Source organism: Mytilus californianus, unplaced genomic scaffold (genome assembly GCF_021869535.1).
Source record: "Mytilus californianus isolate M0D057914Y unplaced genomic scaffold, xbMytCali1.0.p SCAF_1, whole genome shotgun sequence".
NCBI classification, from domain to species: Eukaryota; Metazoa; Mollusca; class Bivalvia; order Mytilida; family Mytilidae; genus Mytilus; species Mytilus californianus.
The window spans coordinates 82345330-82366823 of record NW_026262581.1 but is presented as its reverse complement, the minus strand read 5'-3'; the positions used below and the strand labels follow the sequence as shown (position 1 = coordinate 82366823).

The 21494-nt window shown below is 31.1% G+C and overlaps 1 protein-coding gene across 1 annotated transcript in view; it reads right to left on the bottom strand.

The window, feature by feature from the left end:
- Window positions 1-21494, bottom strand: part of LOC127724690 (uncharacterized) — a 156268-nt gene that overhangs the window by 73899 nt on the left and 60875 nt on the right. The gene's annotated exons all lie outside the window — the stretch shown is intronic.

Here is a 21494-nt window from a genome sequence, read left to right as displayed (position 1 = left end):
TGCTTACAGTATCTCAGATATGGACTTGACCAAGTAACTTTAACCTTGGTCACTGATCCATGGAATAAGGTCGAGGTCAGATGAACCCTACCTGACGGACATGTAGACATTGTAAGGAACCCATATACCAAATATAGTTATCCTATTACTCATAACAAGTGAGTATTACACTTAACAAAAAAACTGTAATTTTTTTCAAGCAATCACTGAACAATGAAATTGAGGTCAAGGACAATGAAAAGATGGAAACTCCTTAACATAAAGTATCTACATACAAGGTATAAAGCATCCATGTTGTCTACCTTCTGAAATATTAAGCTTTAAACAAATAGTTTACACTGTTGTTGGATTGTAATACCTATGTCTCGCAGGCCAGACAAAAACCCTCATATGAAGAGTCTTAGAGTAAGGCAAGAGATAACCTTCCTCTACTGTAAACGTTTTTAATATATATGCATGAGAAATTAGCCACTAGGGCATTCAGATAACTCAATCAATCAGAATACCAAAAACTGAGGCGAATCAAAATATTGCATTTTTACGTGAAGTATAATAAAGCTTTTTAAGCCCCTGCCGTAGGCAATGTGGGCATTAAGTGTTACCCTTGACTGTCCGTCCTTCTGTCTTTCCATCCTTCCATGACTCTTTCCACCCTTCCGTCTTTTTTTCCTTCTGTCTTTCTGTTTTTTTTTTTAGTATTAAACAAACAACTATTCAAATGATAATTATAATATTCCATATAAATACTTTTTTACATATTTATTTCATATTTTAAAAGCTTTCAACTTTTAACCTTTACAGATTATTATCTGTTTTAAATCTCAATACACAATGTATAAATTATCCTCTCATCCCATACCAGCAACAGAAGCAGTTTGTTATGAATTCTGGGTAGATATTATAAACAAATCATTTGACTCCCGATAATAATCTACCATCAGCTCAATTGACATTATCCAACAAAACACATTGTTACATGAAAAAGAAGAAATCCCCACCATTTTCCTATTCTTCTTTGTTGGGTTAAAAGGTTACATTATGGGACCTTTTTCTGAAGAAATGTGATACAAATGCCATTTACTGACATTTTTTCTGCTAATATTTACAAATCAGGAAAAACTAATCATTAAAAATCATTGTGCTATGTACAAACAATAAATTAAACAAATAAAAGAACAATTGTAATGATTCTGAACTGGGCCTTTGGATAAATCCAATGCTCAAGGAAGAATGACTAAACCGATATAACACAAATCATTACTAATATTTGAAAGAAAAATTATACCAAACAGGATCCATTTATTTATATCTGATCGATAACACTTGATAGATTTTTCACAAGTAAAACCCCAGGAACACAATAAAGACCAATACTTTTACACATACAGGCATTTTACACATAGAATTCTTTTATGTTCTGACAATATAAGACTTTCAGTACAAGAAATGGTCATTTTCTTTATCTTTTAACTGTTAGAAAATGATGTGATTACAGAGACATGTGTCATCATTGTAAATCATATATGTATTATTATAGGACTTAAATTAAATACAAAAGCTACTGAAAGTAAAAAATCACATAGGTATCATCTACCCACAAGCCATTATTTCAATATAAGTATTATTTACAAAATAAATCTGTTTTAAGTAATTCTCCTAAGGTTCATATTACTCATGATGTCCTCAGCATGTTATCATTAATATCAATTTAGATACTTTTTTATTTTTTTGCTCTTCATGTTTTTTTGGTACATTAAGCTCTAAGGAGTTTACTTTTATAAACCAGAGTCCGTCTTTATATGGAATGAGGTAGGTCTTTCTTTACTAAATGTCATGTTGTTCATTCCAAGGTCAATATGGTGACTGCACCTTTGTGGTACAAGAGATATCCAAGGTCTAAATATGGTGACTGCACCTTTGTGGTACATGAGATACTCTTGCACTTTTAATAAAACAATCTCGCAATCCTGTATATATTTGAACAAACTAGATAACATGTCTGACTCAATTGGAATCTCCGAACACGATTCTTCATTTAAAACCAACAGTACATTTGACATCAGATTCTTTAACATTCTTATAAACAAATTCCCCCAAAAAGCAAAATACCAGTAACCTAAAGAAAAAATGTAGGTAGAACTGATTTTTATGGGAATTAATATGCAATTAATATCTATTCCAATACCTGACAAATTTCATTTTTTATATTGAGTGTTGACATTGCATAATGTCCTGGCAACAATTAACGTAACTGATCTGCACAAAAATAAATACATCAAACTCAGCATCATTAAATTGATAAAAATAAATGTCTGGAATCAAACAGCATTAGATATTATGTTTAATTTGGACTTGTTACCAAGGGAAGATCAAATAAATAGAAGACATCCATTTATAATACAAATACATGCTTAAGTCTTTGATATGTCATAAATTATCTCACAACTACCTTCACTCATTTAGAAATCATGATTTTACTGTCAAATTTACTTATATTTTGTCATGTAAAAAAGTATCAGTCTGTCAAATATACCTTTGTCATGTTAAGTATACATCTATTATTATATACATTTACACTTTTACTAAAAAGAAACACAGACAGGATAGAAACCAGAACAAACTGTACTATCTCTCTTTGTCTCCAATTGATCCTCATAAAGATCCCTTTTTCTTTTAGCCTTTGCAGGAAGAACTGAGATTGAATCTACTTTTTTTTTAACATTAATAATTAGATCAACCATAGCATGCAACATATAATCCCAAACAACAGTATAAGCTGTTTTCAATTTCAAAGTTGAGAAAAATTCATTTGACAGCTTTTATCTTTAGGCCTACAAAAGGTTAAGGTGCATCTTAATGTTCAGCTAATTTGCACTGCACAAACCAAACTGTATATTTGCAATATACTTAGCACAACCTTATGTCAAGCATACTGTTTCACATTTTTCATGACAGGGCCTTTTATAGGTGACATAATACAGTATGGGTTTTTCTCATTGTTGAAGTTTGTATGGTCGCCTGTAAATTGCTTACATTTACTTCATTTGAACTTGGGTGGATAGTTGTCTTATTGCCAATCATACCATGCATCCTTATTTTTATATGGGTAAGTCTTCTTAAACTTGGCCACTTTTGTTCTCCTTAAATTTGTATAAAAGTCGTACAGATTTAGATATAACTTATCTATACAAACCATAAATACTGATGTATGTATGCAACACTTTAAGCATTTTTTGGGGAAAAATAGGTCACAAGAACATCTACATTGTAATAAAAGTGGCTGGAATATAGTATCGGCAAGCCTAGCCAAAATAATAAATATATAGAAAAGTTTTTTTAAATTATATACTGTCTCCAAAATGTATCAAAAATTGACAAGACTTTCATGTCATGTGGCTTGTTTTTTCCTGATAACATACCAATAAAAAGAATATTTATAAATCAATTACATCACATATAATTCTTATCTTGTCACTTGGGAATTAAAACAGAAGAAAATTATGAATGATCTACAAGTATTAGTACAGGAAATATAAACTAATATGACCTGAAAACATTTTCTTGCTTTTTGTTTTGTAAGTAAATAAACCTGTCACTCAAACATTTTCCTGGTTCACTTTGAACCTGATCCCTGTTTTGCTGATGCAGATCTTCTCATAACACATAAAAAAAAAATAGTTTGGATAACATACATTATATGTAAAACACATCAATAGTTACCATTTCTATAACTTAAGACCCTCTGGGACAAACCAATCTAATAGTTTGGTATTAATGAAGCTTGAATTTTAAAACTTTAAAATGTACTTTTTTCTTTAAATGAATGAAGAGATTTTGGGAAGACATCAATGAGACAACAACCTGCCAATGCCAGAACACAATAAAAAACAAGAAAAGATAACTGAAGAGCAGACTATGGTTATCAACAATTAACTTTGAGGGCCAGGTGAACTAACTATTTCAAAGACAACCACAGACTGAATGTCATGGTGGATTAACTTTGATCAGAGCCCATAAATCATTAAAGGCCTTCATTGGCCAGTCAAATAATCAATTCAAGTCAATTTTCTTTTCTTTTTTCTTGAATGACAATCACAGATTTCAATACCATCATGTTATTGTTTGCATATTTTGTCAAGACTCATTATTATTCATTGAATAGCAGATGTTATGGCAAACTAAAATTTCATTTACATATATGTTTAATTTGTATATAAAATTTACAGATGCCATAATGGTGTGTAACAGATGACCACAGATTTGTTCCATCATTTAAGCCTCAATCATGTCCTCATGTTTGTCTTAATTCATTGGAGAGCATGATGCCAACCAAAACATTTATGCATGTATAAACCCTTTGTCACATCATAAGTATTAATTCCTACATTGGTGACGTTCTGTAAGTTTTGATTAAATTTTTAGTACTATACATTCTATAGCAATTATAAATAATTAAGGTTTCTGTACGGAGTTATTGGCATGTAGACTCATCTGTGTTTATACATCATTAAACTCATAGAAAATGTCTGGTAATTACCTCACTAGCTTTTTTTACTTATCATGTCAGCATCACAACTGGTGCTACCAGTAAAGTAGGAACTGCTTACCCTTTTGTAGCCTCTTGCTTACCCTAGTTGTCGAGCCTTCGACTTTTGTCGAAAAAGCGAGACATAGCGATCCTACATTTCGGCGTTGTCGGCGGTGTCCACAAATATTCACTCTGTGGTTAAAGTTTTTGAAATTTTAATAACTTTCTTAAACTATCCTGGATTTCTACCAAACTTGGACAGAAGCTTGTTTATGATCACAAGATAGTAATCCAGAAGTAAATTTTGTAAAAATAAAATTCCGTTTTATCCGTATTTGACTTATAAATGGACTTAGTTTTTCTGCCGGGAAATATTACATTCACTCTGTGGTTAAAGTTTTTAAAATTTTAATAACTTTCTTAAACTATCCTGGGTTTGTACCAAACTTGGACAGAAGCTTGTTTATGATCATAAGATAGTATCCAGAAGTAAATTTTGTAAAAAAATAAATCCATTTTTTCCTTATTTTACTTTTAAATGGACATAGATTTTCTGCCAGGAAACAACACATTCACTCTGTGGTTAAAGTTTTTAAAATTTTAATAACTTTCTTATACTATTTTGGATTTGAACCAAACTTGGACAGAAGCTTGTTTATGATCAAAAGCTAGTATTAGAAGGAAATTTTGTAAAAAAAATAAATCCATTTTTTCCGTATTTTACTTTTAAATGGACTTAAGATTTTCTGCCAGCAAACAACACATTCACTCTGTGGTTAAAGTTTTTAAAATTTGAATAACTTTCTTATACTATTTTGGATTTGTACCAAACTTGGACAGAAGCTTGTTTATGATCAAAAGCTAGTATCTAGAAGGAAATTTTGTTTTCTTCCAATTAACATTACATTCAGTCTGCAGTTAAAGTTTTTAAACATTTATTAGATTCATAAACTTTCTTGATTTTTACCAAACTTGTACAGAAGCTTCTTACAATCAAAAAATAGTATGAAGTGGAATATTTTTATTGATTTACTTCCTCATTTTTGTTGAGCCTGCAATTAACAGAAAAAGTAGGCCAGACACTGGGTTCCGCTGAACCCTTACAAGTTTTTTTTGTTTATGGAATTCATGTTGCTCCCTCATTATTTTTCTGTTTTGTTGACTTGGGAGTTTTTTTTAATTTTTCCTTCTTATGGTCAGATGATGGTGGTGTCTGTCTTGTTTGAACGACTGATTTGATTGAGCCCTTGGCATCTTCTCATTTATTGAAAACGACAGGTAAAGATACAAAAGAGACATTCAAACTTATAAAGTGAGAACAAACTGACAACACCATGGCAAAAAATGAAAAACAACCAAAAGATGAACAACAGTATACAAAACACAACATAGTTCAACTTGGCTTAAAAAGCAGGTGTCAAAACCTATTGAGTGTAAGGCATCTTTAACCACAAAAATGTACTACAACCTTAGTAAGTCATTAAATAAGTGATCCATACCCATTACACATTTTACATTGACTTCATGACATGCATAATGTGTGTTTATCAAAACATTCAATACACACATTTGGATTACTAACTAATTAAAGCAATATAGACAAACATCATGTTAAAAGTATTCAAATATAATTATATTTTTGAACTTGTGGCATTTGATTAAACCACTGTCTGGTTTTTTTTACACCTTATAGGAAATACTAAAAACAAATATATAGCACACAAACATGGGACACTATCATTTCCTTACATGCCAATATATAATGAATTGATGTACTAACAAGTGAACGCAGCATTTGAATAACAAAACATTTATGTTCTTAACATGGACTTGCATTTAAATCCAAAAATATATTTTCCAAGAAAGTTTTCAATTTTAGAAATAGAATTGATAAATGTACTACAGACTTGCTTTAATGTGTTCTGCATAATCAAGTTAACAGTTCTTCACGAAAAACAAATAAATAATATTGGCAACATCAGTTACACATGCGATCTTAATCCACCAAGCTTTCTGAAGAATAAATTGATCTGTGATTACTCTGTATTTATGGAGCTAACTTAGAAATGTTACAGCTCCTGTGCACATGGAATGTTATCAAATTTCTCCTGACATAATGTTGGGGAAAGACATTTTAAAGGCACATTTAATTCAGAAATGTCATTATCATTGTTGTTATGCTGGTTTTGACAAGACATAGACTTTTCTAAAATTCATGATTGTCTTTACTAAGGTACTACCTTACTGTGATTTAAGTTATTATTTATGGAGTACTTATTTTCAGGGGTTTTGTGGGTGCCCTTAGTGAACCACAAATCTAACAATTTCCACATCTTAGATATCTTTGTATGCAGAATTTGTTAAAACCATGAAATCAAGTATCCACAAAAATTAGCACCCACAAATACCAGTAATTACCAAAAGAATCTAGAGTTTATTCCCAACAGATTTACCTCAAAATCATCCAGAAATCATAACTTTATTGAATTTACAACTCAAATTGATATTCCATAATTACCAGATTATGTGCAATTTACTACAAATATTTCTACCAAAGCAATAAAGACGTTTTCTTAAATGTCAGGTTACTTCTGGAATGACATATCTATCTGGATTGGATAGAACAATCTAGATGGCATAACGGTAACCCAGTCCTATTAAGACCAGTTTTTCTGGCAAAGGTCAGTGGTAATCTCTCAGGGCACTCTGGCTTCCTCCAGTAATACAAACTGGCTGCCATGATATAGCCAAGTGTACTTAAAGGGAAATCACACTATTTATACTACTAATAATAATTCATTGAAATTTTGCATGTAGACAGATCATACTTATTAAGATATTTTAGGCGAAAAAAAAATTGGGGTCACCGATGTTGTTTTCGAGATATGACGTCATCAAAACTTAAAGAATCGCGTTATAACGAAATATAGAAATACCGCTCTAAATTGTTAAAAAAGACAAACTTATTGAAAAAACATGTTTAACTGGAATAACAAAAACAGTCAAATGTAACTTGTACCTTATGAACATTTATTTGTCTCGGTTTCCTTATTTTTGAAGGCATTTGAACATTTCCCGCCATTTTTAATTGCTATTTATAATAGATTTTTCTTGAAATAAAAAAAAATCTACTAATGTTTTTCCCTTCAAACTTCTGCAAAAGTTGCAGCTTCAGGGAAGATTTTAAAAGCATAAATAAAAAAGGGGGGTCACCGATGTTTTAAATCTGCTAAAACGGAAATAATCTTTATTATTGAATTTTGGCGGGAACTATAACCTTTTAACGTTATAGAACGACGTTGCTGGCATAACAGCATTTCTTGCAACGCTTGGGTTGAATTAAACCTTTTCACTACAAAATATAATATCATTTTTGAACATTGTTTAAGGTATTTTGATTATTCATTGATATCTTTATCAATCTATCGAATCGTTAAACATAGATACAATAACAGTTTATTATAAAGTAATTGTCAAAGTTGAAGTCATCTCATTTTTTTAATTGCATTTGTTGTATGGGGAAAACGAATGTTTGCCTCATGCCGTATTATAGAAATAATTTTTCGGCTTCCAGATAAAGAATCTTCTACCTCGGAAGACTGAGGGTATCCGGGCTGAAAAGTAACACGTTCCTTTTAGACTGCAGGCAGAATAATTTCGTTACCATAATTTCACTAGTTTGTCCATTCGCACCGGGAAGATAAAACCTGAAATGCCGTGTTAAAAATGCCACAAACTCAGCACGTTAAAAGAAACCTATTTTCGGTAGGAATTTAAAATTGGTTCCGTTATTACACAACGCTTCATAATTTATTCGAACTGTAGAAACCAAATATTTTTCTGAGTTCTATCATCCCGCACCCATTTTTCATACATCGTTTCATGTTCATTGTACATAATATGTTCAATGTTCATCGCCTGTGTATTAAAACTTTATGTATTACGTATATTCTATTACCGTTCGATTAATCGCTCAACGTTGGTATGTTATGAGAAATACTATGCATCTGAAAATTTAGAGTTAATTGACAATAAAATACACATCGCCATATTGATATCAGGAACATATAATGTTCCCAGTTGATATGTAATTAAAAAAATCTTTTAATTTGTAATAAACGGATCTAGTTTTTTTTCTTGTTCTGCTACATCTATCTGTGTTTCTGTGGACATGTCGATATATTTTATCTCACTCTAGTTTTTTGTCGAGCCTTCGACTTTAGTCGAAAAAGCGAGACATAGCGATCCTACATTCCGTCCTCGGCGGTGGCGGCGGCGTCCACAAATATTCACTCTGTGGTTAAAGTTTTTGAAGTTTTAAAATCTTTCTAAAACTATCCTGGATTTCTACCAAACTTGGACAGAAGCTTGTTTATGATCATAAGATAGTATCCAGAAGTAAATTTTGCAAAAATAAAATTCCTGTTTTTCCATATTTGACTTTTAAATGGACTTAGTTTTTTCTGCCAGGAAACAATACATTTACTCTGTGGTTAGAGTTTTTAAATTTTTAATAACTTTCTTAAACTATCCTGGATTTGTACCAATCTTGGTCAGAAGCTTGTTTATGATCATAAGATAGTATCCAGAAGTAAATTTTGTAAAAAAAAAATCTATTTTTCCGTATTGTACTTATAAATTGACTTAGTTTTTCTGCCAGGAAACAATACATTCACTCTGTGGTTAAAGTTTTTAAGATTTCAATAACTTTCTTAAACTATCCTGGATATGTACCAAACTTGGACAGAAGCTTGTTTATGATCAAAAGCTTGTATCTCGAAGGAAATTTTGTCAAAATTTTGTATCTGTTTATCCGTATTTTACTTATAAATGGACTTAGTTTTTCTTCCAGTTAACATTACATACAGTATGCAGTTAAAGTTTTTAAAACATTTATTAGATCCATAAACTATCCTAGATTTATACCAAACTTGGACAGAAGCTTCTTACAATCAAAAAATAGTATCGAGAGAATATTTTTATTGATTTTTTTCCTCATTTTTGTTGAGCCTGCGATTAACAGCAAAAGTAGGCGAGACACTGGGTTCCGTGGAACCCTTGCGAATTTTTTTATCAGATGACAAATGAGAGTGTGGATAACCTTTGATGTAGAATAAGAGTTCGAGTTCCAGCTAAATTTAGAGTTAAAGTTCCAGTTTTATTTTTAGTTCGAATGTTAATTCGAGTAAGAGTTCTAGTTAAAGCTCGAGTTCCACTTAGAAACTTCCGAGTTATACTGTAAGATAGAATAAATTCTGGTAAGAGTTAAAATTTTGAGATCTGAGATCCGATGAAACGAAAAGAAAGATTGCAGTTTCTATTTTCTGTTGGTACACCTCTCTTTCTTGAATTGTATATTCTTTTATCACATTTATGTTTCAGTATGGTATAGCCTATATACTTTTTTTTTGCCAAAACTGATTAATGATAGGTAATTTGAAAATAACTAATTGATTGTGTGTGCCACTTTCAGCACTCTGCTATATCATGTTGGCCATTTTTTTTTTTAAAGAACCAAGGTATCAAGAGTAAATCAGCTACCTTTGTATTAAACAAATGGTTGTCCTTTACAGTCATGATCGGAATCTGACAATCTCCCTATATCACTGTTTGTTGACATGCAAGTGATCACATTGAGTGATCTGAACACGAACATACATCTGAACTACTAGTTTTTGTTTTCGTTTTTTTCTTGATTTTTGCAAAACTTTCAGTGGCAAATATTACATGAATATCAGCACAAAATTTTTTTCTATATGAGATGAATACTCTTTCACAAGACGGACCTTAATGTGATGGTTACAGATTAGCACTCTGAAAGACATGTTACTCTACATAAATACATGTGTGTGTGTTAAATATTTCTCTTGTTGGAGTCTTGTAAAGCCAAATACAGTGTAGATTTTTTGTTGTTGTTGTAGGCAGTACGGTCATCAATAGTACAAAAATAACAAGGAATAGTGTTTGATATTCCAAGATTGCTCTTACGTCTAGCGGCCTTATTTTTTAACTTGCTGGTCGTACAGTTCGCTATAATTGACAGTTGAAGAAATACTACAAAATATGATTTTTTTTTGTGCCCAAATTATGTAAGCCTGTACAAAGCATTAAAGGAAGATTGAGTATAATGTACTATATAATACGGTGCTAAATTTTCTTTGATTTCGACAGACAGCAACCGATGTAAAATTATGTATGCTTCTTTTACAGTGATGTTTAACTGGCGTTATTCTTATATAACGTTTGATATTTCAACAAATATGATTACTCTACGAATCACTCCTGTTCATGTGTTTGTGCCCCCATACCCCCCTTCCCAAAAAAAAAAAAACAAAACAAAGATAGAGAGAGAGAGAGAGAGAGAGGCGTTTGACACCAAAGGAACATCGAAACTCATTGTTCTTATTTACATCCCCCTGTTGGACAGAAAACTAGAAATTCCGGAAGCTGTACGCTTACATGCTGTTACTCTTGGCATATTGTTATTTTTTCCAGTATATTCCCACATACCGCATCGCGACGATACGCTGCCAACAGTTGGGTTACACTAATGACAGGACAATTGCCCGTATTGACCGGATGAGATATAAATAGTCAGAACTTTTTTGTTATTTGATAGATTATTTTAATATTTGAAGACCTTAGAAATATTAGACTATATTTTATGAATATTTAACAAAAAAAAGTTGACCGGACGGATTTCACACTCACTGATGTATGCTTTACAATATTGAACTGATCGACAAAAAGTGTTACTAGTAATATCTCTTTTGTTTTACAATATTTTTTTCATACAACTAGGAATTCTGCGAGATTAATAGTTATCTTATAAGAAAATTTAAACTTCATAGTAAAACAAAATGTTTTTCTAAAAAAAAAAGTTGACCGGACGGATTTCACATTCACTGATGTACGCTTTGATTATACTGAAATGATCGACAAAAAGTGTTATAAATATCTCTTTTGTTTTTAAATATTTTTTTTCTTCGTGAAACTAAGAAATCTGCGAGATCAATAAATATGTTAATATAAGAAAATATAAACTTTACAGTAAATAAAAAAAGTTTTTCTACTGACAAAACAAAGTTGAGCTGACAGATTTCGCTACAAATAATAAAGACCAGATCAACAAAAAATGTTGATATTTCTCATATCTAACAATATTTTTCGGTGAAATTAATAAACCTTTAAGAAAAATAATTGTATAAATGGTATTGTATATAAATACTCACTCAATTATAATAATAATAATAATTATATCTTTATTTAAAGAGAGTAACTCATTTGAATTAAACCCAATCGTAAGGTAATTCAAGACCATATCAAGACCACTTTCGGCTAATTTTTTGCCATACATTTTGTCCGTTTCGAGTAGCATTTTCATTTTTTGCACTTAAATCAAAACGTCATTTGCTTTCTCTTGCTTTAGTGAACGTTCTTTTGAGCGGGCCGCCATTTTAGAAATTAGCAACCTTTACGACGGACTCGAAACGGCGACGTCATAATACGGTCACGACACTATAGCGGCGCGAGAGCGATGCGTATAAACAATAGTGTGATTTCCCTTTAAAGTGGTGTTAAACACCAACAATAAATAAATCAACCAGTCTATTTAGAAATAAAAGCAGAATATGTCTAAGGACATGAATGCCCCCACTCAAACTTCCTTATAATATGTGAAAATATTTTTTGAGAGCAATTGATGTCATTGCTAGTTTTTAAAGAGTTTAAGTCTTCTGTATTTTTGTGCTGTGTTATTTTAATATTTCCACTGTTTTGTTTTTATTTCTTATGTAATAAGTTTTATGATAAGTTTTGTTGTTTCCAGTGAATTTCTCAGTTCTTGAATAATGCCTTGGTTCTTTTACTTCTAATCTCTTGGTTATCTTTACTTGTTTATTTGGTAAACTAAGCATTTATGACCTTAATTTGAAATTTTCCAAGTTATAAAGGGGCATAACTATAGAAGGTAAGTCACTCACTGCGCAAATTCGTACTCTGTCTGCGAGTTTAGGTTCCTAATTTAGCATTGTATAACTTTAGAGTGCAGAAACAAAAAATTAGCAATTTTCCCAGTTATAAAGGGGCATTACTCTAGAATTGTAAGTAACTCATTGTCCCAATTTGAACTCTGTCTGCAAGTTTTAGTTCTAAGCATTGTGTATGAGTTTCGTAAAATTTGGATGAGTAAAACTCAAGTTATAGAGTGCGGAAACGAAAATGGGAGGGATGGAAAGACGGACGGAAGAACGGTCAAGGGTAACACTTAATGTCCCTGTTGCCTATGGCAGGGGAATAAAAATGGAAGATAATTTATATTACAGATTTACGATCTTAAGATTTAGTGAAATTTTTATTGGTTTGGGGATAAATGTACATCTTTATAGTGTTGCAATACTTTACTAAAAGCACCAGTAAGTACAAATACTGCACAACATTATAATGATTTAATATTTTTGCCCATTTTAACTTCACATGCTTCCAGGTTTTAGGGTCCTTTTTCACCAATTGTGTGCACATTTGCTATTTTGCATGAATATAAATTTACATTTTTTAAAAATTGTCCAGCACTACTGAAAAACAGAATTTAGAAGCCCCAAACATCATGACAAATGCCTAGTGCTGGGAAGGACAGAAAATTTAGCACTTCTACTAGTCATGTAGGCAACCAACCACCTATTGATAAGGATTTAGGTGCCATAGGTTAAGATTCCTACTGCAAATTTTTGAATCTCTTGTTTGTTCCAGTAAAGGATTTTTCATTCATCCTAATTCTGGATTACTTTTTTTTGTACTGTAAGAGTGTCTTTACAAATACTCTTAATTTTGTCGAAAACATTGATATGTTAGCAATCACAATAAATACAAACAATTGGTAAGAAAAAAGTGTTTATAGAAGATTTAGACTAGTCTCTACTTATTGTCCATCATGTCTGAACACTCTTCCTGGTTAATATGCAAGAATTTACAAGGGATTCAAATAACCTTGCCCATATCATGTAATTTACTTATTAAATGTCATAGAAATATTGTTCATAATTAACAATCATATCAAAACTGTCAACAAAAACATGTCTATTTATCACATGAAGTCAATTTATATATAGAGGTGAAGCAATGTGTTTTCTGGTACTGTTGACATATTAATTAATTTGAATCATTTCCATAATTTCTAGCTGATCCATCCACCTACATCAACAAGGAACAGTGACAAATAACAAAGAGATTGGTCTGAATCCTCCCTAATTTTCACTCATATTTTTTATGATTTTTTCCTCCTAAAGTAATGAGATTAACCACAAGGTTTTATTAATTTCCGTGTATACATGTAAGTTCATGAATTGTGGGTTAACTTTACCTGACAACTTACATGTACTTTACTTAGTATTTCGACATTAAGTATTTTATGGCTTCCTGGACGCTTCATTAAAGCAACACTTACTTAGTGATTCAGCAACTATTGTTACTCATGGCCATTTTGATATTCAACTATTTGTAAATGTTGATTAACTGACCAGTGGTATGGTAGTAAAAACAAAAAATAACAGTTTTTTTATACTTTGCCAAAAATATATGAAAAGAATTTCATATTTCTAGAAAAAAAGTCTTCAAATCATTCATAAATTGTTCAGTATTCATAAAACATCAAATTATTACATAAGATAAAATAATGTAAATGTCATCATTCAAATGCCAAGTCCAACCAATAAAATGCAATTTGGTATCAAAGTTTTTTTTCCATTTCAATAAAAATCTATTACGTTCATTCTCATTCCAAGATGACATAATACTGTTTCTAAAATCAACTGATGATAACTTAGAAAAGCTTAAACTAATTCACGAAAACCATGAAACATGAGTATGTGACCTGTATCTTATGGGAAAATGGCTCGACACCCAAAGATACATCTACACATCAATCTATGTAGGTGTAAGTTCAACTAGATTCTGAAATCTAGCTAGTTACTGTGGATTCATTTATTTTCATGGAAACCAAATTTCAAAGATTGAGGAAAAATTGTATTTTCGCAGATATTTGAATTCGTGGTTTTGCCAAAGTCTAAATACTTAACAAGCCTATAGAAAATTACTACTTCCCTAAACATTTAAATTTGTGGTTAGCCTATACCCACAAAATCCACGAAAATTGGTATCTCACAGACACCAATGAATCCACAGTAACAAACACACAAACAGGGATGACAAGGGTACATCAACAGTCCTATTTTCTCTCAGGGCACACTATCAAAATAGTAAAATTTAAAACTCACAAAAATGGTTGTAAATTCTTAATCAGAAGAACATTGCTGACCTTTAGTTCCTTTATCTAGTGCTGATTGAGAAAACTCAATTAAAGAGTTAAGTTTAGTTATAACAGGCCCATTAGACTACACTTTGCTTTATTTTACTAATTTAATATGTATGATAGTTTTTCATTTATTTATTCTCTCTATTTTCTCTTTTTCTATAAATGACGATGTTCCTGAAGAGAAATTTCATCACAGATAACTCACATGAAGCCCATGGGCAATTATTATATCAAATAATACTATTTGTTTTAATGTTAAAACTGGGAACATGGTTTTGTTTTGACGTCATACCTTATATCACATTGCCTTCACTCAGGTCCATTGAGTTTTAAAATCAAAGTACAAGCACAATAATGGCTATTTTCAGACTAAAAATTAAACATTAATCAAATCAGTCACAAGTTGATATTCTTCAAACATATCAAATAATGTTTCAGAAAAGTTATGGGCCTGGATGTGTTGTTATGACATAATAGTCATGAATTTTAGATATGCTTTAATATCTGAAAACATTTGTCTTAAATTTGAAAGACATTGAGCATATGCATCTAGGAAAATGATATTTGCACTAAAATATTTTTTTTACATATCATAAATTGTTTTTTTTCATCTGAAGTTGTATTTTGGATAATTAGGAAGCTACGGTAAAAGTGTAAAAATAATCACTAACAAGACAATCCATAATACAAAAGACTTTATAATGTAAACTAAACATTACACCATAAAGACTCTTCACATACAGTTGACTTCAAAATATGAACAGAAAAAACAGCATTAACTTCTCAAAATACAGATCAGACTGAAAAATAAAATGTGAATACAAAACTGTTCACCACAAAGACACTGCAAAATATGGAGGACATCAATTTTTTTAAAACAACAATCACCATTTAGACATTACAGTACATAAAAGGCATCAAATCATCACCACCAAGACAATGCAGTAAAAATGCATCAAATCACCACCACAAAGACTCAGAATATGCCAAAATTGTAAAAAGGACATTAACCACAAAGACATTGCTAAAGAAAGAAGGCACCAAATTGTGAACAAAACAATCACCATTAAGACACTGCAGCAGAAGCAGACATCAAAATATAAACAACACAAGACTCTGAAGCAGACAAAATGTAAACAAAACATGACAATGCAGCATATAGAAGACACAAAAAGTTAACAAAACAAGACACTGAAGTATACAAAAGACATCAAAATGTGAACAAAACAAGACACTGCATCATACAGAAAACACCAAATGAGAACAAAAAAGACACTTCAGTATACAAAAGACACCAAAATGTGAACAAAACAAGACACTGCATCATACAGAAGACATTCAAAAATAAAACAAAACAAGACACTGCATCATACAGAAGACATTCAAAAAATAAAACAAAACAAGACACTGCTGCACACAGCAGACAATTAAATGTGAACAATAGAAAACACTGCAACATTCCGAAAACACTAAATGTGAACAAAACAAGACTCTGCAGCATACAGAAGACACCAAAAGTGAACAAAACAAGACACTGCAGCACATAGAAAACATCAAAACACAAAACAAGACACTGAAGTATACCAAAGAAATCAAAATGTAAAAAAAAACAAGACACTGCATCATACAGAAAACACCAAATGAGAACAAAACAAGACACTGCAGTATACAAAAGACATCAATATGTGAACAAAACAAGTCACTGCAACATACAGAAGAAACTCAAAAATAAAACAAAAGAAGACACAGCAGCATACAGAAACACTAAATGTGAACAAAACAAGACACTGCAGCATACAGAAGAAACCAAAGGTGAACAAAACAAGATGCTGCAGAATACAGAAGACATCAAAATATGCACAGAAACTTGCATCAGCAATATATTCCAGTTTCCAGCACTTCAAATAAATGGAGAACAAAATGCAATTACAGCAAACAGTTAGATATGCAGATATAGAAAGCATACACACATGAAAACAAACAACCCTCAGCAAGATATTGCAGCACAGAGATGCAATAAAATAATTGGTAAATAGATGTGTTATGATGCATAGCTCCTGTGAAGTATGACAAATACTAAAACCATCATTTTTGTAATTATATTTTTTCTCATGAGAATTTCAATACCATTTCATTAATCATACATATTTATCTAAATCGCTACAGATAATACTAAGATAATTGAAACTCAATATACTTAATACACATTTTTTTTCCTCCCTTCACAAAAGTTGTGATGAATCAGTTGAAAAACTTCCAACCCCCAAATGTCACCAATCTCATTCAAGTATTGCAAGATTTAAAGAAAAAAATTACCGCGATACTGATACCATGTGAATAACATTGACTTATGAACTGTTCAGTTATACAAAAAAACTTTTAGTGTTTCATTTATCTCCGTCTATAATATACCTTTAAACCTCACCTGCCAGGGTTAAAAAATTAACCGTTAACATGATTGGATTACAAACTATTAAACATCAAGTCATTTCTTATTTGTTTGGACAATTTTCTTAATCGAGATGTCATCTTTAGTTTGTTTTTGATCTATTCGACTAGAACATGGGTACATTCAAAACTGATGATCCTGGCAAAAGAATTTAAACACCTTTCGAAAAAAGTCATTTAGACCTCAATTGATGCACGCACATCACTTAAAACACAAACCGTTCAAATTTCATCAACTAATGTTTTTACCTACTAGATATATACCACAAACAATGGTACTACTTATTTACCAGATATGGACCGAGTGATTTAAAAAGAAATGTGAGATTTGCTATCACAGGATCCACAGAACATGGCCACCCTTAGTGCTGATACACATGACAAATTCATCTAATTAATACTTATCACTAATCTTTCACTTCTTTGTCAGAAATTTTTGGAGGTAATATTTCACATATTATTTCAGCTCAAACAAAAGTTTCAATTTCAAATGTTAATGAACATAACAATACAATTTATTGTGAAAAAAAATCTGAATCATGAAATAATTTGAATCATTTGTACTTTATTCTTTTTGTTGATTCCGTTGTTTACCTGTCATACAGAGTGCCATTTCCTTGGAAAATTTCTTTTCTGAATCCTTCTTGTTTGTAATTGCTTCAGAAGGTAAATACATAAAAACCATCATGTGATTATTAAAATCAAAGTCTGTTAATGTTTTAATCATGAAGTCAATACCATTGGTGGTGGACAATTAGTCCCCCTGATAGCATCTTTCACTAAATAGTTAGATCATGCTTCAAGTCTGATGTAGTGGACTGTTTGCAGTATACAAATTTTGTTAATATCTGTTATTCAAAAGTACAGTTGAAAGATCGATGACCATAACTGGATATTTGGATGTTCAGTTTTGGTCTGTTTTTGGTCTTCAATTGAACCTTAATAAGCTGAATTTTCTGTCCTTCTATGATAAGCCATTTGAGGTTTTTGACTTTACTCTCAAAAAGAGTCTATTTTGCTTTATGAACCTCTGTTATTGAGGTCAAGATGAAGCAAGAAATTGCAGCATATTTAAAATATTAAGAATCTGAGATGTTTAAATATTACCTATTGTCCCTTTTTTATGAAGAATGTATGGTTGATTGTTTAAAGTCTTGTGGCAACTATTTCATTCATATTCAAGGAGAGAAAAAATTAAACTTTAAATCAATAGGGTACCATAGATCTATAAAGTTGCTTGACCAAAATGAAGCAGGGAAGATTTAGGCTGCCACTGGAAAAGAGAGGAAATAGGGTAATAACAGAAGTCAACTTATAACTTCTAAGGGATGCTGCAAGGGTTCTTTTAAGTACCAGTGTTAATACACTCTTCCAACACAGAACATTTGATTGAATATCCATAGATTGTTATATGAACATAAGGACATGTGGGACATAAGGTAAAAAGACAGCAACCCAATAAAACAACAAAAAGACATCTTAGTGTGTAAAGAAACTTAGTCTTTCGCAATGTATGTCTACATGTAAACTTTCTTTTCTTTTTATTTTTTGAAACAAAATGATAATACTCCATTAATGCACAAGAAAACTTTTTTTAAAAAAGTAATAAAGAATTATGATCATGCCCAACCAGAATTTCATTACGAAGAAGCAAAGACTTAAGTGGTGGCTTATTTTCAGTAATACTATTCATGTGATACCATCATTTTAATTCAATATAAAATGTCCATTTGCTATCCCAACCCCTTCATTTGATAATGTTACAAGGTATATATTATCTGTATAATAAGTACATCACTGATCGCAGTTTCCATTTAAAATTCACTCAGTTTATAACAAGGTCCAATTAATGTTTTCCTTACACATTCATTGAATAAGCAAATTTCATTCATTCATAATTATACGGTATACCTTAATGTTCTCTCGTTTACAAACTTTAAATTCTCTCCCTTTCATAACAAATAATATAATGGTCACCACAGCGAGCGTAAATGACAGTCACTTTACCTACATGAAAGAAGCGTAATTTAACTCGTAACCCTTCCCACTTTGCTCTCGATACGATAAATGTCAAGCGTACAAAAGCTGATGGCCTCGACTATCTTTAGGGCAATGACCAAATTCTAAACCAGAGCAAACAATACATGTACTCTATCCACAACTATAAAAATATCATTTCACAAATACAAGACAGTCACCGCTTTGTATTTGTTTAAACAAATTCAATGATTTTTACTGGTCATTTACACCTTTCGTTAAAAAAGATTTTTTTTGTTCCGTGCCATTAAATACCGGTCAATTGTATGAATATATATGAATTGTATTTGTATAGCTGAGATGAAAATGTACCAAAGAATGGACAGGGAAGCAATAAATCAATTTAATCTAAACATATTTTTTTTATAAAGCCTTAATTTCATTATAATACATAAAAATTAAATGCATGTATTAAAGAAATAGATGCCTAAAATATGTCTAAGTCAGCAAAAATATAAAATGGAATAAAAGAGATTTACTAGCATTTTGCAGCTTCCATTTAATTGGTTTTTTTTTATAAAAATTAGAAAATTATGGGGCGTTGTGAAAGATAAAATATAGAGGTTAATTATCTTTATTTTGTAAATCAAACTGTTCTGTCTTCCATATCTCTAAATATCGATTTTTTTACACAATCTTTCCTCTCTCATTCTCTATTTACAGAAAGTCCCTGGAGAATTTTTTAATTATGAAAATCCGACTTGCACTACTATCTAACTACCTAACATGCCAGCGAAACAACATCAGCAACGAAAAAATTCTATTCAATTTGGAACTAAATCATTGCTTCTCTCCACAAGAGGAGAAGATCTATTGGGAAAATTTTCTTTGCAAAATTTCATTAAAATATGTTTGAGAATAATTTACAAGACATGTAATGGATCTGACTTGACAATCTATTGCATAAATCAAAACAGTCTTACAATTTACAAAAGTTTGTAATACAAAAATCATAAAGTTTGAAATAGATATTGTACAGTCTTCCTTGCAGAGCCTATAGGTTAACCATCATTCACAGATGTTTCTTCAAATTAAAATATTATACAAGGAGGAAATCAAAGTTTACTCAAAAGTATTGAAACAATAAAAGTAATAGGTGATTGTGAAATGGTGGGTGTCTAATCTATATTTTCGTGCAACTTCTTTGATCGATTTCTAATCAAAAGGCTATTCAAAAATGATTTCTTGCTGAAACCAACATTGGTAAGGTGAAACAGCCCAATGCAGGTAAATTTACCTGAAATTTGGTTCTTACATGAGAAACAGCGATTTTTAAATAGACTTTAAACTGAACTGACAAATCGCAATAAAATATGGATTAGATTGAGGCATGTTTTCATCATTTTGTGTTAATCTGCTGCCACAAGAATACAATACTCCCCCACTTTTCGTCAGCATAAAAGGCGGATATTTATGATTCCTCATTAGGTTGCAATAAACCATTTTATAACAATTACTAGCTATTCAAAAACTAGAAATTCTGTTAGCAGTGAAGCCAAGGGTAACAGATTATCAAGTTGAATATATATAAGAAATCGATAATTTGTTTTTGAAAACTCTTGCCAAAATTATTTGGATAAATATAATGTAATATAAATAGTGGCAATTGTTTTTTTCTTTATCCAAACATAGACTTTAATGTAAGTCTATGCACTTAATTAACTTGGTAATTAGATAGAGGAGAAAAATATTTTTCAATAGCGGAACTATAACACAGTGCGACAGCTCTATATGTCTTCTTTCTGTACAAACACCCAACATTTTCCTGTGATACTAATTATTTGGTGTCTGCTTTAATGATCGAAAACTATCTTTTTTTGTCCAGTGACAATTTATTCACAAGACAAAATACACATAAGCCATCGGTTTCCCAATGGGTGGTTGCTAGTTTTGTATGGAAATAAAGCTAAAATGTGGAAACAACAGAGTATGGCCTACAGAGTCGTTTTCATGATGCCCATATAGGGTCATAAATATTTAGTAAGGTCGTAAGTGGTCAGTGTTTTTAATTACGACAACACGCTGGAGACATTTACTACATGGAACACTGACAAAACCTCAATAAATATCTTTGACGACGTGTTGAAGCAGCTTCTTTCATTATTCATAGAGTCCCTATTGGGATTTAATTAATATAATTCCCACATAATAATACTAAACATATATATTCAA